This window comes from Procambarus clarkii, chromosome 77 (genome assembly GCF_040958095.1).
Source record: "Procambarus clarkii isolate CNS0578487 chromosome 77, FALCON_Pclarkii_2.0, whole genome shotgun sequence".
NCBI classification, from domain to species: domain Eukaryota; kingdom Metazoa; phylum Arthropoda; class Malacostraca; order Decapoda; family Cambaridae; genus Procambarus; species Procambarus clarkii.
In genome coordinates this window covers 17,295,064-17,317,983 of record NC_091226.1, presented here as the reverse complement: position 1 = coordinate 17,317,983, position 22,920 = coordinate 17,295,064, and the positions used below count along the sequence as shown (strand labels likewise).

The following is a 22,920-nucleotide window of genomic DNA, read 5'->3' as shown; positions in this document are numbered from 1 at the left end:
TTATTGTTTCTCAAAGAGCATTTAAAGACTGAGCTGGGGGTTGATTATTAAATAATAACATAGGCACCAACTTTGCTTACTAATACTTTCTAATCATTCATAAAGTAACAATACGTTGCATAGGGGAAGATCTTTAATGTGCTTAGCTGCACGATCAATTAGGCTCCTCCCGGCACCACGACATGAGGGAGGCAGCTGGTGGCTAGCTCGGTCTTCTCTGTGGCTGGTGTGGTGCGGTTAAGACCTACTCTGTGGCTGTATCCCTACTCTCCTTCCTTCTCCTCTTACTTATTTCCCTTACCTGAAGTTCCTGTATCCTTAAGCTAAGTACGGGGCACTAGTGAGTGTGCCTACTCTGGTAGTAACGATTGGTGAGACCTGGGGATAGTATTTTGCCAGTGTTTGGGTACCCCTAAGTGTTGTGTTTGTATTAGGGTCCCACGTGGTTTCACTACCCTAAGCTGCATCCAGCTTCAGTGCTTATCCAGTAGTACTTTACCCTAGCTTGTTATTAGTGTAAACCTTGTATCCTGCCTATGTGGACCAAGGCTTTTAACGTAAGATAGTGTGGTAAGTTGTTATTATTATTGTTATTGGTGTGAGTGTATATGGGGGGTTGTTAACGGGTTAATAAATAAGTACATGAATTACAGAGTATCTCTTCTTCCAAGGTGGGAGCGCAGTGATCAACCCTTAGACTAACATATTTGGTCTTGTAGCAAGTTATTACTACTGTGGATAGTTTATTTTGGGGGCCGGGCCTTTTAGCTCTCCCATATTTGATACTCTTGTCTTCTAACTACCTATACCCCTTAATAGTACCAGTACCCCATAGGAGCCCACTCATATCAGTTGTAACAGTAACCAAACTAGATTTGTCAAAAGGGTACTGGCAGATTCCTTTAACACCAAGAGCACGGGAGCTGAGTACATTTGTAACTGCAGATGGGTTGTATGAATTCACTGTAATGCCTTTTGGGCTGAAAAATGCCCCAGCAATTTTCCAGCCTCTTATGAACTTAGTGTTAAAAGACATACCACAATGTAGAGCTTACTTGGATGATATTGTAATTTATCACAATAGTTGGGAGGACCATATGAAAGGTTTAACTAAATTATTTAAATGCTTAAGGGAGGCTAATTTAACTGTAAACTTGCACAAATGTACTTTTGCTAGAGCTAGTATTTGTTACTTAGGATATGAAGTGGGAAATGGGAAGGTGTTACCACTCAAAAATAAAATAAATTATATATTAGAGTATCCAGTGTTGACTAGCAAGGAGGAGGTACAAAGATATCTAAGAATGTGTGCTTATTATATTAAGTTCTGTAACAATTTTGCAGCAATTTCAGCTCCTTTGACAAAATTACTATGTAAAAATTTGAAGTTCAAATGGTCTCAGGAATGTCAGGATACAGTTACTAAATTAAAAGAAATGCTGTTGTCTGGTCCAGTGTTAGTTACTCCTGACTACTTTAAGCCAATCAAACTATATATTGATGCTTCGGATTGGGGTGCTGGTTCTGTACTAATGCAAGAGGATGATGAGGGTATTAATCATCTAATACATTATTATTCTAAAAAGTTTACCAAATGCCATCAAAATTACTCCACAATAGAGAAAGAGGCTTTGTCATTATTACTAGCTGTTAAAAATTTGACATTTATATATCAGTCAATACTGTTGGAGTGTTTACTGACCACAACCTCTTAACATTTATTGATAGTATGAAGAAATCCAATCAGAGAATATTAAGGTGGTCTTTATTGCTGCAAGAGTACAATCTGGTCATTAAACATATTCCAGGAAAATTAAATATAGTAGCAGATGCACTTTCTAGATTACCTAAACCTGGGGTTACCTTGAGGTTACCTTGAGGTGCTTTCGGGGCTTAGCGTCCCCGCGGCCCGGTCGTCGACCAGGCCTCCTGGTTGCTGGACTGATCAACCAGGCTGTTGGACGCGGCTGCTCGCAGCCTGACGTATGAGTCACAGCCTGGTTGATCAGGTATCCTTTGGAGGTGCTTATCCAGTTCTCTCTTGAACACTGTGAGGGGATTGCCAGTTATGCCCCTTATGTGTAGCGGAAGCGTGTTGAACAGTCTCGGGCCTCTGATGTTGACTATAAGAGTTGTACCTCTGCACAGAGATGTATATATTAACTGTGTATCTGTTGTTCAGTATATATAATTTATTGTTTGTTTATAAGAGTGACTATAAGAGTTGTACCTCTGCACAGAGATGTATATATTAATTGTGTATCTGTTGTTCAGTATATATAATTTATTGTTTGTTTAAAATTATTATGAAATCTGTATGAGGTGTTGAACCTATGTGAAAAAAAATGTGAAATTCATGTATGAAATTCTCATTTTTTTTTCTCCACAGTATATGAGGGGTGTTACGAGCCTTACCTCCTGTGGAGGTTAGTTCCTATTATTATTTGTTGGTGGACATATTGGAGAATGTTTTCTTGAAATAAATCTGCAGCTGATAACTGGAAGGCCGTGAGTCACAAGTATTACTCCGCCAAGCAAAGTAGTACTTCCTCAGCTGGAGATTGTTTAGGAATATTGTGAATAACCAAACTATGTGATGGGAAAAAAGAACGCAATCAAAAAGCATGCATGTGGAATATGGTAAATGAAGTCAACAAAAGGTTTGATTGGTATTGTTAAAGAATGGAGTATTTAGAGGAGATGATGCAAGAGTGGTGGAATCCATCTTGACCTGAGGAAAGGAGGAACGTTGACGACCAGACCTTGTTTACTGAAGGTTTTTCTCCAGCCGTACAATCAGATAAGCCATAGTTTTATCTTGACAGGGTTGCAAGATAGGGTAGAGTACTCAGGCAGTCTATGGTGCTGTTTAGTGAGATTAATTGATGTAAAGTAAATTAATGAGAGATTAATCAAAACCCTCCTGCTGCCAGCATCCTCAACTGTATGAATTCCTGCTTCCTCATACCCTTAATCACTAGACCTACTAGAATCACTGATAGTACTGCCACAGCTCTAGATCACATCTGGACCAACATAACCTCTCCACTTACTTCAGGGATAATCACCGATAGCACTACAGACCATTACCCCACATTTTTCCTAACATTAACAAACCACCTCTAGAGATAAGAGAGATAAGCTTTAGGCTGCACAATGAAACTGGTATAGACAATTTTATAGCTGCTGCTGCTAATGTCAACTTGGAGTCTGAATTAGGTAACATAGGGGACATCAACCTAGCAGTGCAATCTTTTCTTCAAAAAACTCTCAGCCTTTATAACACCTACAGTCCTATGCTAACGAAACAAGTCACAACTAAAAGGCTAAACAATCCTTGGCTTACAAAGGGAATAATACTCCATTAATAAAAAAACATGCCCTTGAGAAGAAGTATAGGTTAGGAATATTCTCCAAAGAATTTTCAAAGAATTACTCATCATTGGTATCTAAAATAATTAGAAGAGCCAAAATTAAATACTACGAAGATAAATTTACCCAAACAAAGGGCAACATTAAGAAAACATGGAGCACAATTTCACAAATATTGGGATCAAACAAGATTTTAATTAACAAACCAATACTCCTCTCCAATAACGATGGTCAGCTTACAGCCTCTGATACTGCTATTCAGTTCAATAGGTTCTTCTCTTCTATTGGGTCATCCCTTGCAAATGATATTCCATCTTCCAGTACTGATGTTCAGGACTATCTTACAGGTAACTATCCACAACCTCTGTACCTAACGCCTGCAAATTCCACTGATATTAATGAGATAACCAGCCTTTTTATGCGACCAGCATAAAAAACATTTTATGCAACCAGCCTTTTTATGCAGACAAGTATAGACCCAGAACTAAACCTCTTATCCACTATCTATGACAATCATCACTTCAATGATCAAAATTGCAGATATTTTACAGCACATGATGTAAACAATGTATTAACACATAATCACAATATCTCTGTAATCAACTTGAACGTTAGATCCCTAAGTAAACACTTCGATGATGTTAGTGCCTTGATTGAAATTGACTATTGACAACAAATTCTCTTTTATTATACTTACTGAAACGTGGTTGAAAGAGGATACTACTCAACTCAGTTAGTTAGTATGTTAGTGATACTAATGTTAGTTTGAATAACTTGATTCATGCAGCTCTTGATAAAAAGGAGTTCCCTGTTGGGGTATTTGTGGACCTGCATAAGGCTTTTGACACTGTCAACCACCAAAACCTTCTTCTTAAATTACATCATTATGGAGTCAGAGGACACTCCCTGCAATACCTCAAATCTTACCTTACTAATAGGCTCCAGTATGTTTCTGTGAATAATTCAATTTCCCCCACCCTACCCATCAACATTGGTGTTCCTCAGGGCAGCATACTTGGCCCTCTCCTCTTTCTCATCTACATTAATGACCTTGCAAATGCCTCCCAACACCTCAAACCAATTCAATTTGCTGACGACACAACCTTCATTTACTCCAGTCCTGACCCCCTTGCTCTAAATGCCACAGTAAATACTGAGCTAAATAAAGTCCATCTTTGGCTAACTGCCAACAAACTCACCCTTAACATTGACAAAACTTTCTATATTTTGTTTGGCAATAAATCCTCTAATGAAATAAATCTCAAAATAAACAATACCCAAATTTGTAACAAATTAGATAGCAAGTTCCTTGGCGTTCTCATTGACCACAAGCTGAATTTCCAGGGACATATTCTAAATACAATATATCAAAAAAAGTTTAAAAAACTGTTGGCATTCTTTCTAAGATCAGATATTATGTACCCCGCCCTGCCCTGGTGACTCTCTATTACTCCCTCATTTATCCATATCTTAACTATGGTATTTGTGCTTGGGGTTCTACTACCCAAAATCATTTACGTCCTCTAATTACTCAACACAAAGCTGTTATTAGGACAATATCTAACTCTGGCCCCAGACATCACTCGGTACCCCTATTCAAATCTCTGAATATGTTAGATATTAAGTCACTGCACATTCTCTCATGTGTATTATACATATATAAAACGCTGAACTGTAATGCCAATCCTGACCTCAAAAGATTCATTGAAGGTTGTAAAAGAACCCATGAGCACCACACCAGAAATAAATACATTTTTGATATTCCTAGAGTACGACTTAATCAAACTAGAAATGCTCTACAAATCAAGGGGCCCAGAATGTGGAATGACCTTCCCAACCATGTTAAAGACTGTACCTCTCTCAACCAGTTTAAGTTAAAAAGGAAGCACTACCTAATAAATTCCCTGTAACCTACCTTACCCGTCTGTTGTCAACCCATGTCTGTTTTTTTTTCAAATCAACGCTGTTTGAATGTAATTGTCTGTAATAATTTGTAATTGTATTTGTGCTGCTTTTTCAGCCATGTTCCCCCCTCTTTTACCTCTATTTTTATTTGTTCTCAACACATTTTATTCTTTATACCCATTAGTATTAAGCTTTAGTCATTATTGTTTGTCCTGGCCGAAACGCTTTGCGTAATAGTGGCTTTAGGCATTGTATGTACTAGCTCTATCTATTAATCCAACAAACTTTGTAAAATCTCTTTATGTATGTACCTTACCTAACTAAACCTTTATTTATTGATTTATTATTTTATTTATAGTATCTACACGGCGAATCGGCCTACTCCCAGCCGCCACCATGCCGCCAGCTAACACGGCGGTCAGCGGCCGCACCTCCCCCTCGCAGCCCCCAACAACTACTGGTTTGATTGTTGGCGGCAAATGCGGCTAGTTTATTGTGCACCCCATACTCATCCTGTGAGCGGTAGCGCAAAAGCATTACAGAGGGCACAAAACGTCTTTATCAGACCTCATCTTAGATTATTACATAAACAATTTCTTCAGTCCTTCACACCTTATAGATAGAATGTCAGCTAGTTACAGAGAAAGTGCTATCAACTACTGGGAACGCGAGACGTGGCGACGACTGCCCCCTCCAGTGGCGAGGCCTGAACTCGACGGTACTGTACCTTGTACTGTAGTGTACTGTACGGTACTGTACTGTTCTCTATTGTACTGTACAGTACTGTGCCCTTGACTGTACGGTACTGTACTGTATTGTAATGTATACAGTACAGTATACTGTAGTGTATCGTACCGTACGGAACTACTCTACGGTACTGTACTATGCTGTACTGTGTTGTACTGTACATACAGCTTGAATAAGTAATCTTATTATTTAATAATTATAATACTACATATTTAATAATAAGTATTCGAAAATCATCATTTGTGAGTGTAATGTAAACATTATATTTATTTAGTTATTTATATACAAGAAGGTACATTGGGTTTGTGAGAATACATAGCATAGTACAGTAATTACACTCTTGTAAAGGCACTAGTACGCGCAGCGTTTCGGGCAGGTCCTTAATGTAACAGATAATTTTAAGTAGGTAAATTCTAGCAAAATTAATAATTTCTCATCCATTTGGTACATGTATGTTTCTCATACTTTGGGTATACATTTGAGTTTATATATTTGAGTTTCAAACAATAAATCTCATGAATTACTAGGTTATCCAATTACATAAGAACAAAGGTAACTGCAGAAGGCCTATTGGCCCATACGAGGCAGCTCCTATCTACAACCACCCAATCCCACTCATATACTTGTTACGTCGAGCCGACCAATGACAGTACAGCTTGCGACAATGTGACGTCAAATGAAAACGAGAAACGTGATTGGCTAATGAGTCCACCTGCTCATTGAGGCGCAACGGAACGTTATTTTGACCCTAGAATTAGCTGAGTAGAGGTGTATAGGTTAGTGTTAGGGCGTTTTGTTTCTCTGAGCTGGTACCCCGTTACCCTTTGGGGTCGCTAGGGCTGACAGACCCCTAGGTTACACTGTCAATCTGTACACCGTCAAAACGCACATTAGGGTCAAAAATAAATTATTTTATAGCTGTCGTATATACCCCCTGTTGGGGTGGATATATACAGCGAGATTTTTAGTACTGACCCATAATCAGTACGAAAATATATTTATAAATGTTTACGTACTGTATTGATTTGTAACATTGTATTGTATTTTTTTCCCCAGCCGTCTTGAAAGTCGATGAGGTGGTAATGGTGTGAAGAATCTCCCTGATATATGAACGTGGTCATGGGACCACTGGTGGACCGATGATTCCAGTCATACCCTGCCGAGCAGAAGCTGGTGGCAGATGTTGCAGTTGTGCTACTTGAGTTACCAAGGTATGATGGGCCTATCCGGCACACGGGAAATAAAGTTAGAGGCATAGTAATATTGTATTAGGATACACTAATAACGCCTTATTTTAAGTAATTAGTGGTTCTTTAATCATGTGGTCGTCCAGTTTCAATTTAAGTCTTTAGCCTGACTAAAAGTGGTTATGCTCAGTGTGGCAACCCACATGTTGAACTGATGGTCCGACCTGGCTCAAAAACGTGTTGACTTAGTCCTTTAACACTAGCATTTTAAATGAACCAGTCCTTTAACACTAGCATTTTAAATGAACCGCTACATCAGACAGGACTCAACGTCATCGTTGGGCGTTATATCACCAACGTTAACATGTAAATATTTAGTGAGAATCAGCCAGGTTGCAGGGAGAACTGGGTGCAATAACAAGTAATAGCGTTTGCGAGTAACAAAAGGGTAAATTAAATAGACGGGATGAGTGGCATTAAGAGCGCATGTAAAGACCGCGAAAGCCTCATTATGAGAGGCTGTTAACTGTTGAACCCTACCTTACATAGTGCCAACGTTAATAAATTTTGAACACGCACGTGTACAGGGCTTAACGCAGTCATGTATATTGAAGCTGCACCCACACTAGGGGTCAAACTAAGTACATTTACGAGATGACGATAGCCCGTAGTGGACGTGTTTGCCTCCCGAATACAGTATAAAGCCAGAAGATTTGCGACAGCAATAGAAGTGTCCAGGAATAACGTAGTTGGATGGTGATGGTGACACAGGTGATGAAATAGGGGGGCTGGAGCCTACTTTGGGCAATGGAAGTTTGACCAGTCATTACTACAGCCATATCAGGACCCCCATCAGTTTTGTTTTAAATACGAAAACTATGAGTTACGGTAATTAACATTAAGTGGTGTAAAAAGTTGTTCAAATAGTGTAAAAATCTAGTCTGGAAGGAGGATGGTGCTGTTCCTTCCGGTAACTTTGCTGCTTAAGAGTAGTGAATAAGTAGGTTGATAGGCTTTGGCCGCTCTCGCTCGGGGTCGAGTGTAGTCTTTTATCCAATTTTAAAGTGCTGTTGGGGGGGAGGAAGGATGATTATGCGCGATCACGAAACCCGAAGAATTGTAAATCTCTTTAGATTCAGATTGTAGGTATACCCGACATGGTGTTTTGAGTGGGGAAAGGTATTGTCATTGCTGCGCTTTGATGGCATTGAAAAGAAAATTAGCACTCGTCAGAGGTGCAAGACATGTTTTGCTATGTATTATAGTTTTCCCTCGTCTAAACGGAGTTAGAAGTTGGTAGACATATCAGAAAGTAATATAAAATTGTATAATTCAACCTCTAACAATTTGTATTAGAGCAAATGATTTCGCAGGGGAGAAAAAATTGTGTAAGGAGTTTGGACTAAGTATTCATAAATAGATGGTTGTAGCCCTTAATAAGAAATGTTGTCAAGGTTAAATGGATGGATATTATGCATTATATTTCATGCAGATGAGCGTGTGGAGAGGTGCGGGGTGGGCGAAACAGAGCAATTGTGAAGTATCTATTTGTGCTGAAAGCATCATGGATGGAGGGCAACCAACGCCACACTGCAGAGTAATGGAAGAGGCTGTGACCTGCAGGCGAGTGTGATATGTTCATTTCAACATCTCATCCTCCAATAATTTAGTTACGTAGTCTATAAAACTGAAATCCCAACTAGTACTAATTATATTATCATTCGTGAATTAATCATGTGGTGTACAATACAATTTTATTTAGGTAAGGTACATACATACAATAAATTTTTACAAGGATTGGTTGACTTATAGGTAGAGCTAGTACATACAATGGCTAAAGCCACTTACGCAAAGCGTTTCGGGCATGATAAACTTACGTTTGTCATTTAATACTAATTGAGCATAATGAGTAGAATGAAAATAAGAAATGAAAACAAAGATGAAAAAGCAGCACAAATACAATGTCGACAAACAGCGCTCTTTCTTTAAAGACATTGGTTGACAATAGAAGGGTAAGGTAGGTTACAGGGAATTTATTAGGTATAGCTTCGTTTTTAACTTAAAGACTGTACCTCTCTCAACCAGTTTAACATGGTTGGGAAGGTCATTCCACATTCTGGGCCCCTTGATTTGTAGAGCATTTCTAGTTTAAGTCGTACTCTAGGAATATCAAAACTGTATTTATTTCTGGTGTGGTGCTCATGGGTTCTGTTACAACCCTCTATGAAGCTTTTGAGATCAGGATTGGCATTATAGTTTAGCGTTTTATATATGTATAATACACATGAGAGAATGTGCAGTGACTAAATGTCTAACATATTCAGAGATTTGAGTAGGGGTACCGAGTGATGTCTGGGGCCAGAGTTGGATATTGTCCTAATAGCAGCTTTGTGTTGAGTAATTAGAGGACGTAAATGATTTTGGGTAGTAGAGCCCCAAGCACAAATACCATAGTTGAGATATAGATGAGGGAATAATAGAGCGTCACCAGGGCAGGGCGGGGTACATAATATCTGATCTTAGAAAGAATGCCCCCAGTTTTTGAAACTTTTTTTGATATGTTTAGAATGTGTCCCTGGAAATTCAGCTTGTGGTCAATGAGAATGCCAAGGAATTTGCCATCTAATTTGTTACAAATTTGGGTATTGTTTATTTTGAGATTTATTTGATTAGAGGATTTATTGCCAAACAGAATATAGAAGGTTTTGTCAATGTTAAGGGTGAGTTTGTTGGCAGTTAGCCACAGATGGACTTTATTTAGCTCAGTATTTACTGTGGCATTTAGAGCAAGGGGATCAGGACTGGAGTAAATGAAGGTTGTGTCGTCAGCAAATAGAATTGGTTTGAGGTGTTGAGGCATTTGGAAGGTCATTAATGTAGATGAGAAAGAGGAGAGGGCCAAGTATGCTGCCCTGGGGAACACCAATGTTGATGGGTAGGGTGGGAGAAATTGTATTATTCACAAACATATTGGAGCCTGTCAGTAAGGTAGGATTTGAGGTATTGTAGGGAGTGTCCTGACTCCATAATGATGTAATTTAAGAAGGTTTTGGTGGTTGACAGTATCAAAAGCTTTATGCAGGTCCACAAACAACCCAACAGGGAACTCATTTTTATCAAGAGCTGTATGAATAGAGTTAAGCATACTAATAAGTGCATCGTTAGTGCTTTTTTGGGTCTGAAGCCATACTGGCAAGGGCTAAGTATATTGAGTTTGGCTAGATATGAGTAAAGCTGCTTATAGATTAGTTTTTCCAAATTTTTTGACAAGTTTGGCAGGATAGATATAGGTCTGTAGTTAACATCTGTGAGATCACCACATTTGTGGACAGGCATTACTCTCGCTTTTTTTTTAGAATATCTGGGAAGGTTTGGAGTTCAAGTGACTTGTTGAAGAGCAAAGCAATAGCAGGGGCTAAAGATCTGGAGGCTTTTTTGTAAATTAAAGTTGGTATCTCCTCAAGGGCACTAGACTTGGTTTTAAGGGAAAGGATTATCTCATTGACGTCAGTGGAATTAATAGGCTTTAGGTACAGAGACTGCGGATAGTTACCTGTAAGATAGTCCTTAATGTCAGTACTGGAAGATGGAATATCATTTGCAAGGGATGAACCAATGGAAGAGAAGAACCTATTGAACTCGATAGCAGAATCAGAGGCTGAAAGCTGACAATCGTTATTAGACAGGAGAGTCGGTTTGTTATTTAAAGACTTCTTTGATCCCAATAATTGTGAAATTGTTCTCCAAGTTTGTTTAAATTTATCTTCGTAGTATTTAGTTATGGCTCGTCTAATTATCTTAGACAGCAATAATGAGATTCTTTGAGAATTCTTTGGAGACAATTCCTAACCTATACTTCTTCTCAAGGTCATGTTTTTTATTAATAGATTTACGTATTCCCTTTGTAAGCCAGGGATTGTTAAGCCGTTTGGTTGTGACTTGTTTTGTAAGCATAGGACAGTGGGTATTATAAAGGCTAAGAGTTTTTTGAAGAAAAGATTGCACTGCTAGGTTGATGTCCACTATGTTACCTAACTCGGACTCCCAGTTGACATTATCAGCAGCAGTTATCTATAGCAGTTTCATTGTGTAGTCTAAAACGTATCTCTCTTGACTGAAGAGGTGGTTTGTTAATGTTAGTTAAGAGAAATGTTGGGTAATGGTCTAGTGCTATCAGTGATTATACCTGAAGTAAGCGGAGAGGTTATGTTTGTCTAGATGTGATCTAGAGTCGTGGCAGTGCTATCAGTGATTCTAGTAGGTCTAGTGATTAAGGGTATGAGGAAGCAGGAATTCATACAGTTGAAGAAGCTAACAGCAGTAGGGTGTTCAGGCTCGCAGAGGTCAATATTAAAGTCCCCTGCGATAATTAGGTGGTTTTTGTTCAGTCTGTTATCAAGTATTAGATTTCTAAGGTTTGAGTTGAATTCGGACACATCAGTGTTAGGAATGCTATAAACTGCACCCACAGTCAGGACAGACTCGGCACCCATGTCTCTGAAGCTGGCGAAGATATACTCCCCATAGTAGTCTCTGGTTCTAATTTCTTTTAAGCATGTTAGTTCTTGGTGGTAGTAAAGAGCAGTGCCACCACCTCTCTGAAGTTGACGACAGTTGTGAATTGCTGAGTAGTTAGGCATGTTAAAGAGCCGAGTAGTATCCTCTTTCAACCAAGTTTCAGTAAGTATAATAAAAGAGAATTTGTTGTCAATAGCTTCAATCAAGGCACTAACATCATCGAAGTGTTTACCTAGGGATCTAACGTTCAAATTGATTAGAGATATTGTCATTATGAGTTAATACATTGTTTACATCATGTGCTGCAAAATATCTGCAATTTAGATCATTAAAGTGATAATTGTCATAGATAGTGGATAAGAGGTTAAGTTCAGGGTCTATACTTATCTGCATAAAAAAAAGCTGATTGCAGGAAAAACAAGGGAAGAAAGGCAAATTACAAGGTAGACATATGCTATAAAATAGGGAAAAAAATGTACACAATACTGTACAAAACAAACACCAAAGGGGCTTACAGGGGTACAATGGAGTAAGGGAGTATGGCTAGGCTAGGCAACCTAGGTAATAAATGAGATTAATGAAAAAACATATAAACATGGACTATACAAAACACAAGATATAGAAATACAAAACAAAAATATAAAAAAGACTAAGCAATACAAAAACAAATTGAGCAAAAATTAAAAATGAGGTAGATTGCTTACAGGTACTCTCAGGTACACTGTAAGAAACAATTTGCAATACAGGGAAAGCCAGGGGTACAATGGAGTAAGGGAGCATGGCGAGGCTAGGCAACCTAGGTAATAAATGAAATCAAAGAAAAGTTGAATAATAAACATAGGCAAATTTAAGCTAATGATTATTAACTATAAATAGTTCAGTTATGACTGTATAATTAATAAGACCTGAAGAACTATAATGCACTCAATTAAATAATTTCAGTAAATGATTAGTTAAGAGTAAGTTACAAATTAAGTCAGAAAATGAAACAATGAGACTTAGGAAACCTAGCCCCACTAGTTGACAGGGGGTTAATTAAGTTAATTCACTGGGAGTGATAATGAGCTGAGACAGACCACATTGGGAGAGGAAAGCGTTGAGGTTCTCTTCTTTAGTAATAGTAAACATTTTGCCCTCTGCGGTTTTTCTCACCCTTATCAGTCCATCTCTAACGAAGCACTGATGAATCGCATCTGGGTTTTGTTGACGGATTTGACGCAGGCGGTAGAGGAGGTGCTGTCTGTTCCTAGTCAAGCACTCGTTAATGTATAATCCCTTCCGTTGGGTTGCAGCTGTCCGGACTAGATTGGATTTCGTGAACTGGGAAGACAGCTTCAGGCAAATTTTCCGTTGGTTTTGACCTGATGTGACGTTATTGCTGCCTACAGAGTAGGCAAAAAGAATCCATTTGTTTAGAATGAGCTGCAATTTGTCTTAAGAGATCCAGAGCTATTTCGACACAGTTTTCACCTTCATGTTCCACAGGTATATCTTGGGACGACACTATAACAGAGTCTAGCAGCTTTTGCTGGTCTTGTTCTTCCTGGGAGTCAGAACGTTGGGCTGAAGATGTACTGATACATGCAGTCATTTTGCTGAGAGCTTCCTCCTGTTTTTTTATGGTTTCATCAGTAGGTTGTTTTCCTCACGGAGATCAATCAAATCATGCTGTAGTTGGTCTTGGCTAGCCTTGCAGTTTCTAATATTCTCCGGAGGAGGGTTATTTCTTGTTGTTGTTGTTGGAGATTAGCGCGGATCGCTAGATTCTCATTTAGAAGACTCGAGATGATAGTATTTTGAGACTCGAGGACTTGGCACAACTTTTTGAACCACTGATTCTCGGCCCAGTTATAGAATTCCGGTGAGGGACCGGAAGCTCGCTTGAGTTGCTTATAATGGGATGCTAGCATGTCCATAGGAGAGGGTTGAGAGTACTCTGCTCCCTTGCTCAAAGGGGTGGAGGGGAGGGCAGCACCGCTGCCCTGGACCCCAGAGCTTTAATACTTTGAGCATTAGACGTCATGAGACCCAGCCTTACTAGACGCAACACTTCAACACCCCACAGTGTCGGGAAGGTGGACTGGCGCTTTTTCATAACTCAGTGTATGTGCCATTTCAAAACTGGGCCATGAGGCACCCCCCCCCCCCTCCCTCCCAAGGTGTCTCTTATTTTCGAACAGTGCATGGCCGTGTATTTGAGATAGTAATGGTGATAAGGAATGTTTATCTTATATGACTGTTCAGAATGCTGAATACAATAGTTTCGCAGATGACACGCTCGAGTACCCTAGACGTGGATGACGTTGATACCATCGTGTGTAGTTACTCTAGGGGACACGACCTCCAGCTGTTGAAGGATCAAGTTTCTCTTCCATACAACGTACGAAAGAATTAAATTTGATTGTAAATGTTTATAGTGCAGAATCGTCGAGCATCTAATTTGATGGTTATTAGATATCCAGTGGGTTTTGAATGGTTCTTAATGTGGATTGATATTAAAGTGCAGTGTATATATAATAGAGAAATAGGAGGGACTCGCCTAGAAGGCGTGTCCTTACAGAGGGCAGTAAATGTGGTCTGGTCAAGGAAGGGGAAATATATAGTTGATGTAGAGAAATATTGTGGGGGAATTGTTGAATCATAAAGGAATAGATAGTTGTAGGGAATCATAAGTAAATATTGAAATTAAAAAGTACCTAATTGCATTTTCATAGTTTTCTACATTGGTTTAAAATTGCACTGTATCTAGTGGTACCCAATCTCCTAATCATGTACCCTGGTTGATAGGGTTCTGGGAGTTCTTCTACTCCCCAAGCCCGGCCCGAGGCCAGGCTCGACTTGTGAGAGTTTGGTCCACCAGGCTGTTGCTTGGAGCGGCCCGCAGGCCCACATACCCACCACAGCCCGGTTGATCCGGCACTCCTTGGAGGAATAAATCTAGTTTCCTCTTGAAAATGTCCACGGTTGTTCCGGCAATATTTCTTATGCTTGCTGGGAGGACGTTGAACAACCGCGGACCTCTGATGTTTATACAGTGTTCTCTGATTGTGCCTATGGCACCTCTGCTCTTGCATTGGGTTCTTTTGTAGAAAAGAAATTGTAGAATATTGTTTCATTGTAGAATAGAACCAATGAAAAAACTTTACCATTGTGATAAGACAGCAATTATGTGCTTTCAATTTGCTGTATGGTGTCTATTAATCTTAGTTTAAATTACCCATCAAGCTGTCAATGGAATCGCAGGTTTAATATAGCAATGTGGTTTAATATACCTGTACCTACTAATCTCTTATGTTTTGTTTCGTCTTTGTTGCAATGTATCAATCATGTTATTAATTCCGCTAGAATTTACCTACTTAATCTAAGATAATTTTAAGTACCTTGCCGAAAGGCTGCGCGTACTAACGGGCTTACAAGTGTAAATAGCATGCTATGTATTCTAACAAACCCAATGTACCTTCTTGTATATATAATTCAATTTGATTAGTTTTGCATTCGAGGGAATAAAATAAGTTTGTAATATATGGGGAACGTTACCGAAATGAAGTTAAATTTGTCATAAATATAAATGTAAAGCTGACGTGAATCTAGTTACATCATTGACTGTAAAAGACAATCAATTTCTTTACTCATTTCTATATTTTAAAGTTTGGTATTTGTCCAGTAAGTTGTGTATTAGATAGGCTAAGGAATGGTAAAATAATAAATGCGAAGAGGGCATTGTAAAAGTTAAGATTTGATTTAAAATCTTAGTTCAAAGGGGAAACAATACCTAATATGCCTAATCTTTTGTTTTTAGATGAGGAGTGGAGAGATAAGCATCATGGTTAATTGGTACATGTAATCCGAGCGTGGAACAGCGCATATACCAGTGGATTTTGAACTGTGGCTGTGCTTCCGTAGTAGGTCGACGAAAGTGTGTTGAAGATGACGCGACCACACCGTGAGTAACGCAAACATCGCCAAAGAGTTTTGAATGTCAAATGAAGATAAGCTGAGGGCACAAGAAACAAGGTGTTCTTGAATGAAGAAAGTGTTCTTCCATCTTCACTCGTCTACATGAAAAAAATTGAAAATCCATGCAGTGACCGTGGGATCACTGAAATGGTTGCCGTGCCATACTTGCAGTTAAGCTGTAGTTTGTAATAAACTGTAGTTTCATAATGAGTGTGATCACTTGCCTTCGCCTGAATTTGTGGTAATAGTTTGGTACGTTAGTAACGCGCATGAAAAGGGTAAAGTATAATATATATAATAATGTTAATAGAATAATAGTAACATGCGGGCTTGAGGTCTGAATGCACAGACTTGTAGAATCGTAGTCGTAATGTTGACGGTTCGATCCAGGCTGAAAGATATGCATGTTTTTTTTAACGTTGCTCAGGTAGTCACAGCTGCTATGGGCTGTGCAACCACGAGGTCGCTTAGCTCCGAAATTGTTATTGTAGAATATTCTTCAATACTACAGCGAAATACTGGCTGTAACCGGCCACGCGTTGCTGAGCCACAGCAACCTTCCCCAGCTCCCCGGTACCCCCCTCCTCCGAACCGCTCCTTACTCCCTCGTCCCTTTTTCAACTCCAGCATTCCCTTGTCCTACCCCCACCATTCCAGTGCCCTCATCTGATGGCCAAATGCTGTGATGCTCCCATCCGAAAATTAGGAACATGAAATGGTCTTGGGTATGTAACGTACGTTTATGTTACGTTGTTGGGTTGATTAGATACATAGTGTTTTGTGAGTTTCATATTTATTTAGTAGTCCTGGATACAGCAGTGTCGTAGACGTTGAGACCAAGCCTGGAGCAGAGCAGAGAGCTGAGTGTGGCCAGAGTCGCGGAGGTGTATGTGGGGAGAGCGTTGTAGCTGGATGAGGTCGTAGTCTGCTGCCAGCTCTGTGTCGAAGCTGTAGCGTCTTGGGTGGATTAGAACTGGCTACACAGAGGACTACATTCTTGACTGGAGATTGTACTGTTTTGCTAATCTCAAATAGCTGGCTTTTATACGGTTACTACACGTCGCAGTAAGATAGGAGGGTGGAAAACCGTTACCTGTAAATAGGTATAGGATTATAGCTTGTGTAATTAATTATACCATTAAGATGAGATAATGGAGCGAGTATAGGTTTACTCGCTACGGTAGATCGAGAACGTTATGGAAGCACTTACGAACGTATAGAGGTTTTCTCAAGCTTAGGGGGCTTTAATATTTGTAAACGAATAGTTAATGAGCTCAGAAACACCAGGAGGCTTTTATAACAATAACCGTCGAATGGGAAGTTTTCATGCTTGTAAACTGTTTAATAGATTGATGACATGTAGACGTTCGTAAGTACCTGTGTATGTGTGGCCGCAGAGGTTCGCATCACTATCATATGATATAGTTAAAAAACAAAATGACACAATAAGGTAATAACGAAATAAACGGTATGGTAAACCAGACAGATGAATTCGATGCCATTTGACTCGATAATTATTCGTCTTTCTCAGTTTTCACTTTATTACTTAAGTTTTTTTTCCTCCTGTTTCACTGCTACGGTTTCATTCGTTTTCTTTATTTTCTCGTTATTCCTTTATTGCAGTTATTACTTCTGTCCTTATTCTGTTTGCTCTGTTCACTTTTCACTTATTTAGTTATCGAATCGTTTTAGTTATACCTTTTTTCTGCTTGCTGCTACTTTTAGTTGTATTTTATTTACGCGTTTTACTAGTTATTTATTTTACTTGTTTACTTATGCTATGTCATGTCCATGTCTCAAGTTTTTTAAATTGTTTTTTTGTTTTTCTGTCTTCTCTCTCGCTCCCATGCTTTGCTTTACATGGTTATAAGTTATCTTGCTTACAGCTTAGCCATGTTTCCTTTCCTGTCCTGCCCTGGCCGCCCGCTTATATTTTCCCCTTGTAACGGGGGGTGGGGGAAATAGCTCTCTAGTCCGTTATCCCGTCCTCAGTTAGGAACTCTGGAGGTGCTCTAGAATAGTTACCTAAGGCAGGCTCTCTCGTTCAACACCTTGTAACCTAGGTATTCGACTACAAGGCGCAGTAACTGGATCAGCTACCCGAAACTCTAGAGAGAACTCTAGAATACATGTCACTGGCACAAATGTACAAGAGGAAACGAAAGGAAAGAAATAGTGAAGTAATTAGTGAGGGTTTGGGGTGAGAGGTAGGGAGGAGCGAGGAGGGTCATTAGTTGAAAGTGAGAGTTAGAGAGGGGTGGATGGAGAGGTGTAGATAGTTAGAAGTAGACAAAATGCTGCCACCATCCATTCAAGACCATTTCATACAAGACAAGGACTGGAACTTGTCTGTATCACAATATTCACAAAAGATGGTATCAAGAGGTCATTATTAGTATGTCCCATCTTTATCATGTGCTCATTGTAAACCATGAAACCAGTAATCACAGAGGCTTTCTCACCTCAACTCAAAATCTCTAGGGAACAAAATAGTCCAATTAAATAATAAATTCAAATATATTTCACATGATAACTATCATAATTTAAGCAATGTTCAAGATCTATCTATGTAAAGTGAGTCATCCTCGAAGAATCTGAGAACACTACAACTGACTGCCCCTGATCATCACACAACACTTGAACATTAAGGTGACTTAGTCGTGTTTCACAACTCGCCAAGTGTCTGCCTATAGCTGGATTGAGGGGTGGGGGGTCTGTAGCTGGGCAGACTGCCCCGCCCTGCCGGCCGACAGCCTCCCTGCTAGGCCGTCTCCTCTGTCTTTAATGCTCTCGAATCGATAGATCTCTGAGTATATATTGGGGAACCTAGTAGCTAACTCCGCCCACAAGTAGATAGCTTCCGGCTCTCTACCAAGCCACTCCTTAAGTATTTTTAATAAAAATATTTTTTATTTATTTTTTAATATTTAATATTAAATATTAAAAGTATTTTTAATAAATATTTTGTATCTGTATTTACTAAAGAGGAACTTAACAATATGCCTTCAGCCGAACAAGTCTATGTGGGTGGGGACGAGGACAGGTTGACGAGTTTAGCAGTTACCAGGGAGGATGTTCTTAAACAAATAGTAAAACTCAAACCAAACAAATCCCCAGGGCCGGATGAAGTGTTTGCTAGGGTGCTTAAAGAATGCAAAGAGGAGCTTTGGGACCCACTGTCAACCATATTTAATAAATCAATAGAGTCAGGCAGAGTGCCAGAGTTTTGGAAAGTTGCTAATGTGATACCAGTTTTTAAGAAAGGAGATAGATCACTTGCGTCTAACTATCGACCAATTAGCCTAACGTCTATTGTGGGAAAGTTACTCGAATCTATAATAGCAAATAAAATTCGTCTTCATCTTGAAAAACATAAATTAATAATTGAGTCGCAACATGGTTTTATAAATGGCCGTTCATGTTTAACAAATTTGTTATCTTTTTATTCTAGCATTGTTGAGGCAGTTGATAGTGGTAAGGATTGCGATGTTGTATACCTTGACTTTAGCAAAGCTTTTGATACAGTGCCACATGAAAGACTGATTAAAAAAATAGTCTCATGGTATTGGGGGTGCTATATTAAGCTGGATTAGGGCATGGCTATACCAAAGGAAACAGAGAGTTAGTATAAATGGAATCAAGTCAGAGTGGGAAAATGTTGTAAGTGGAGTGCCTCAAGGCTCTGTCCTGGGACCTCTGTTGTTTATAATATATATAAATGATTTAGATTCAGGTTTGAGTAGCAACATTTGCAAATTTGCCGATGATACGAAAATCGGTAGGGAAATTAATTCGGAGGAGGACTCACTATCACTTCAAGTTGATCTAGATAGGGTTTTGAAATGGTCAAAGGATTGGCAGATGCAGTTTAATGCTGATAAATGTAAAGTTCTGAGGTTAGGTAATGATGATAGAGTTACAAGATACGAGCTAGATGGTGTTGTGATTGCGAAGTCGGATTGCGAAAGGGATCTGGGAGTTATGATTAGTAAGAATTTAAAACAAAAGGATCAATGCATAAATGTTCGTAATAAGGCAAATCGGACACTTGGATTTATTAATCGCAGCGTTAGTAACAAGACACCTGGTGTGGTTCTCAAGCTATATCTTGCTCTAGTTAGGCCCCATTTAGATTATGCAGTTCAGTTTTGGTCGCCATATTATAGAATGGATATAAATTCACTTGAACGTGTCCAGCGTAGGATGACTAAGTTAATTCCCCAAATTAGAAATCTTTCATATGAAGAAAGATTAACAAAGCTTAAGTTGCATTCACTGGAAAGGCGAAGAGTTAGGGGTGACATGATAGAGGTTTACAAGTGGATGAATGGACATAACCGGGGGGATATTAATAGGGTATTAAAAGTATCAACACAGGACAGAACACGAAACAATGGATATAAATTGGATAAGTTTAGATTTAGGAAAGACTTGGGTAAATACTGGTTCAGTAACAGGGTTGTTGATTTGTGGAACCAGTTGCCGCGTAACATTGTGGAGGTGGGGTCCCTCGATTGTTTCAAGCACGGGTTGGACAAGTATATGAGTGGGATTGGGTGGTTATAGAATAGGAGCTGCCTCGTATGGGCCAATAGGCCTTCTGCAGTTACCTTTGTTCTTATGTTCTTCTTATGTTCTTAAAGGTCGGCATGTTTGAAGGCTACCAGGCTCCAATTATAAGATTAGCAGAAGCAAGGTGAAATTCACATGATCTGACGTCAGGTCACTTGGGGTCATTAGCTCTTAGAGGTGTGAAACTCTGGCTGACAAGTTGGCGCCTTCCCAAATCCCTGTCTGGGAAGGCTCATGTACTGTATGTATGTATTAAATACAACTAAACCAAACACTGTAAAAGTGTTACACCCTCTCCGCAGTACGGGGATGCCGGACCAAGCCACCGCGGTGAAGAAGAGGACAATTAAGGGCGGCGTCAACAAGAGGACAGCGACGCAGGGGCGCTAGGACGCAACCGGCCAGGGCAAGGGTGAAACCCGCTCGCTTCGCCGCCGCCTCTGAGGCCTCGAGGTAAGAGCCGCCTCTGACGGGCGGCTCTTACTCGGACGGCGACCACATCCACGATGCACGCCCAACCGGCGTGGCCACGGGGGGCGCGGCCGACGACTGGGCAACGCTGCAGACGCTCATTGCTGAGGCTCGGGGCCCTCCCCCCCCCCCCCCTCCGATTCGAGGCAACGGCAGACTTCGAACCCCGGCGGAGCGGGCGACATGGACGCCCTCACGAACCGGCCTACACGCACAGCCGCCTCCCCCCCCCCCCCCCCTGTGCGCCGCCCACGGTCAAGGGCGAGGAGACACGCGACACAGCTCTTCCAGCACGTCCTTTAACAGTACTGCTGCCCTCGTTCCTGCGAGACGCAGGACTCGCCGAGAAGCCAACCGCAATCCCGCAGCACCTCCTGTCCTGCAACTTCACCCTGAAACTGTAAGGACGCTGCTCGACTCCCTGCAGGCCGCGACACGGCGAGCGTATCAACATAAGTGAGCGGAGTACGTGGCGTATGTATCGAACAATAGGGCGCGGGAGTGTCCCTTCAAGGCCTCGTCCACGACACTGGCGAACTTCCTGCAGTCGCTGCTGTCCCGAGGTTTTGCTTTGCGCTCTCTCAGCGCCTACCTTGCGGCAATCCCCTTCATGTTCAAGCTGCATGGTAGGGAGGATCCTACTCGCCAGTTCCTAGTCACACAACTACTTAAGGGCGCGCGCAACAAGGCACAAAATTACGGGCTATTCATGCCCGTGCCACCTCTTGGGTGGCTTAATCTTTATCAATCAATCAAGGCACAACGGCTCCCCGCACCACGATTGGCCGTGACCAGACATGTACTGCATCGACTACTGGGGGCCCTGCCGCTCGACTTACGAGAAGACCTGCTACCGACCGCTCTTCTCCCTCGGCTTCTACGCCTGCCTCCGGCCAGTGGAGGTGACCTATACGGGGAAGGGGCAACACACGCTACGCTTGGACCAGCTAACTTTATCGCGGCGCACATTTAAGCAATCGCTCCAGGTTTTTCCCCCTCAGTCCTACACAGCTCCATTACGCTACGCTCGAAACACCCGCCCTCCTCCCTTGACTGCAGAACATCTATGCTCCTTGGGCTCCTCACGTTTCTCGTAATAATACCTTTGATGTTTGTAACATTTTTGCTTTCTCCTCACTTGCACAATAGTTACTGTGTTGGGAGTCTGTCTGAGAAAATCTCGTATCTCACGGAATGTGACGGACAGGGCATAGGTAGTTTAATAATAAATCATGGAAGAAAGTACAGTGAGAATATTATCTTTGAGCGTTAATGGGTTAAAATTTAGTGCGTTGGATATACAGTATTATACTCTTAGATAGTACTATATTAACCTGAAATGTTAAATGGGATTCTTGTATTTGTACTCAGTGAATTTGTGCGCCGGGGAGGGGTAGAAATACCCGAAGCTACTGTATCCCTTTCAGATGTATTTTTCCTTGTCTCAATAAACAGACCTGAATTGAACGCTGTTATTTTGTTTAACAACCTCATGTTTTTTGTTTTGTTTTTATTCACAGGTGACATGTATGTATATAGTGCATATTATATATAAACCTGTTTGGATGCAAATGGAACGTTGTGTGAAAATTGAAAATCACTGAAGACCTTTTGGAGAATATGTATTTCGAAAAACTAATTTTATTATATTTTACACATGAAAATGAAATACAAAATCATTAATATTGAATAATGTTCAAAAGTCATTATTATTCAATATTGAAGAACATTATTGAATATTATTTAGTTTTGAAGAATATTCAATAATATTATTGAAAACTAAATAATAATCTTCAATATTAATCGTCAACTATTAATGAATATTGAAGATTATTATTGAATAATATTAATGAATATTATTCATTATTATTCTTCAAAACTAAATAATAATCTTGAATATTCAATAAGCCAATCCACAGGAGCTGACAAAGCAAGCCCCACAGTATCTACACGGCGAATCGGCCTACTCCCAGCAGCCACCATGCCGCCAGCTAACACGGCGGTCAGAGGCCGCACCACCCCCTCGCAGCCCCCAACAACTACTGGTTTGATTGTTGCCGGCAAAGGCGGCTAGTTTATTGTGCACCCCATACTCATCCTGTGAGCGGTAGCGCAAAAGCATTACAGAGGGCACTAAAGGTCTTTATCAGACCTCATGTTAGATTATTACATAAACAATTTCTTCAGTCCT

At 40.3% G+C, this 22,920-nt stretch overlaps 1 protein-coding gene across 1 annotated transcript in view; it reads left to right on the top strand.

Annotated features, from left to right (window-relative positions):
- The window catches only part of LOC123747179 (uncharacterized), a 105,234-nt gene extending 89,341 nt beyond the window's left edge, over nucleotides 1-15,893 (top strand). Inside the window, exons 4-6 of the transcript XR_011224910.1 lie at nucleotides 7,081-7,235; nucleotides 8,704-8,834; nucleotides 15,529-15,893. The gene's annotated coding sequence lies outside the window, so the exon portion shown is untranslated. The remainder of the gene's footprint in view (nucleotides 1-7,080; nucleotides 7,236-8,703; nucleotides 8,835-15,528) is intronic.
- The last annotated feature ends 7,027 nt before the right edge of the window (nucleotides 15,894-22,920 follow it).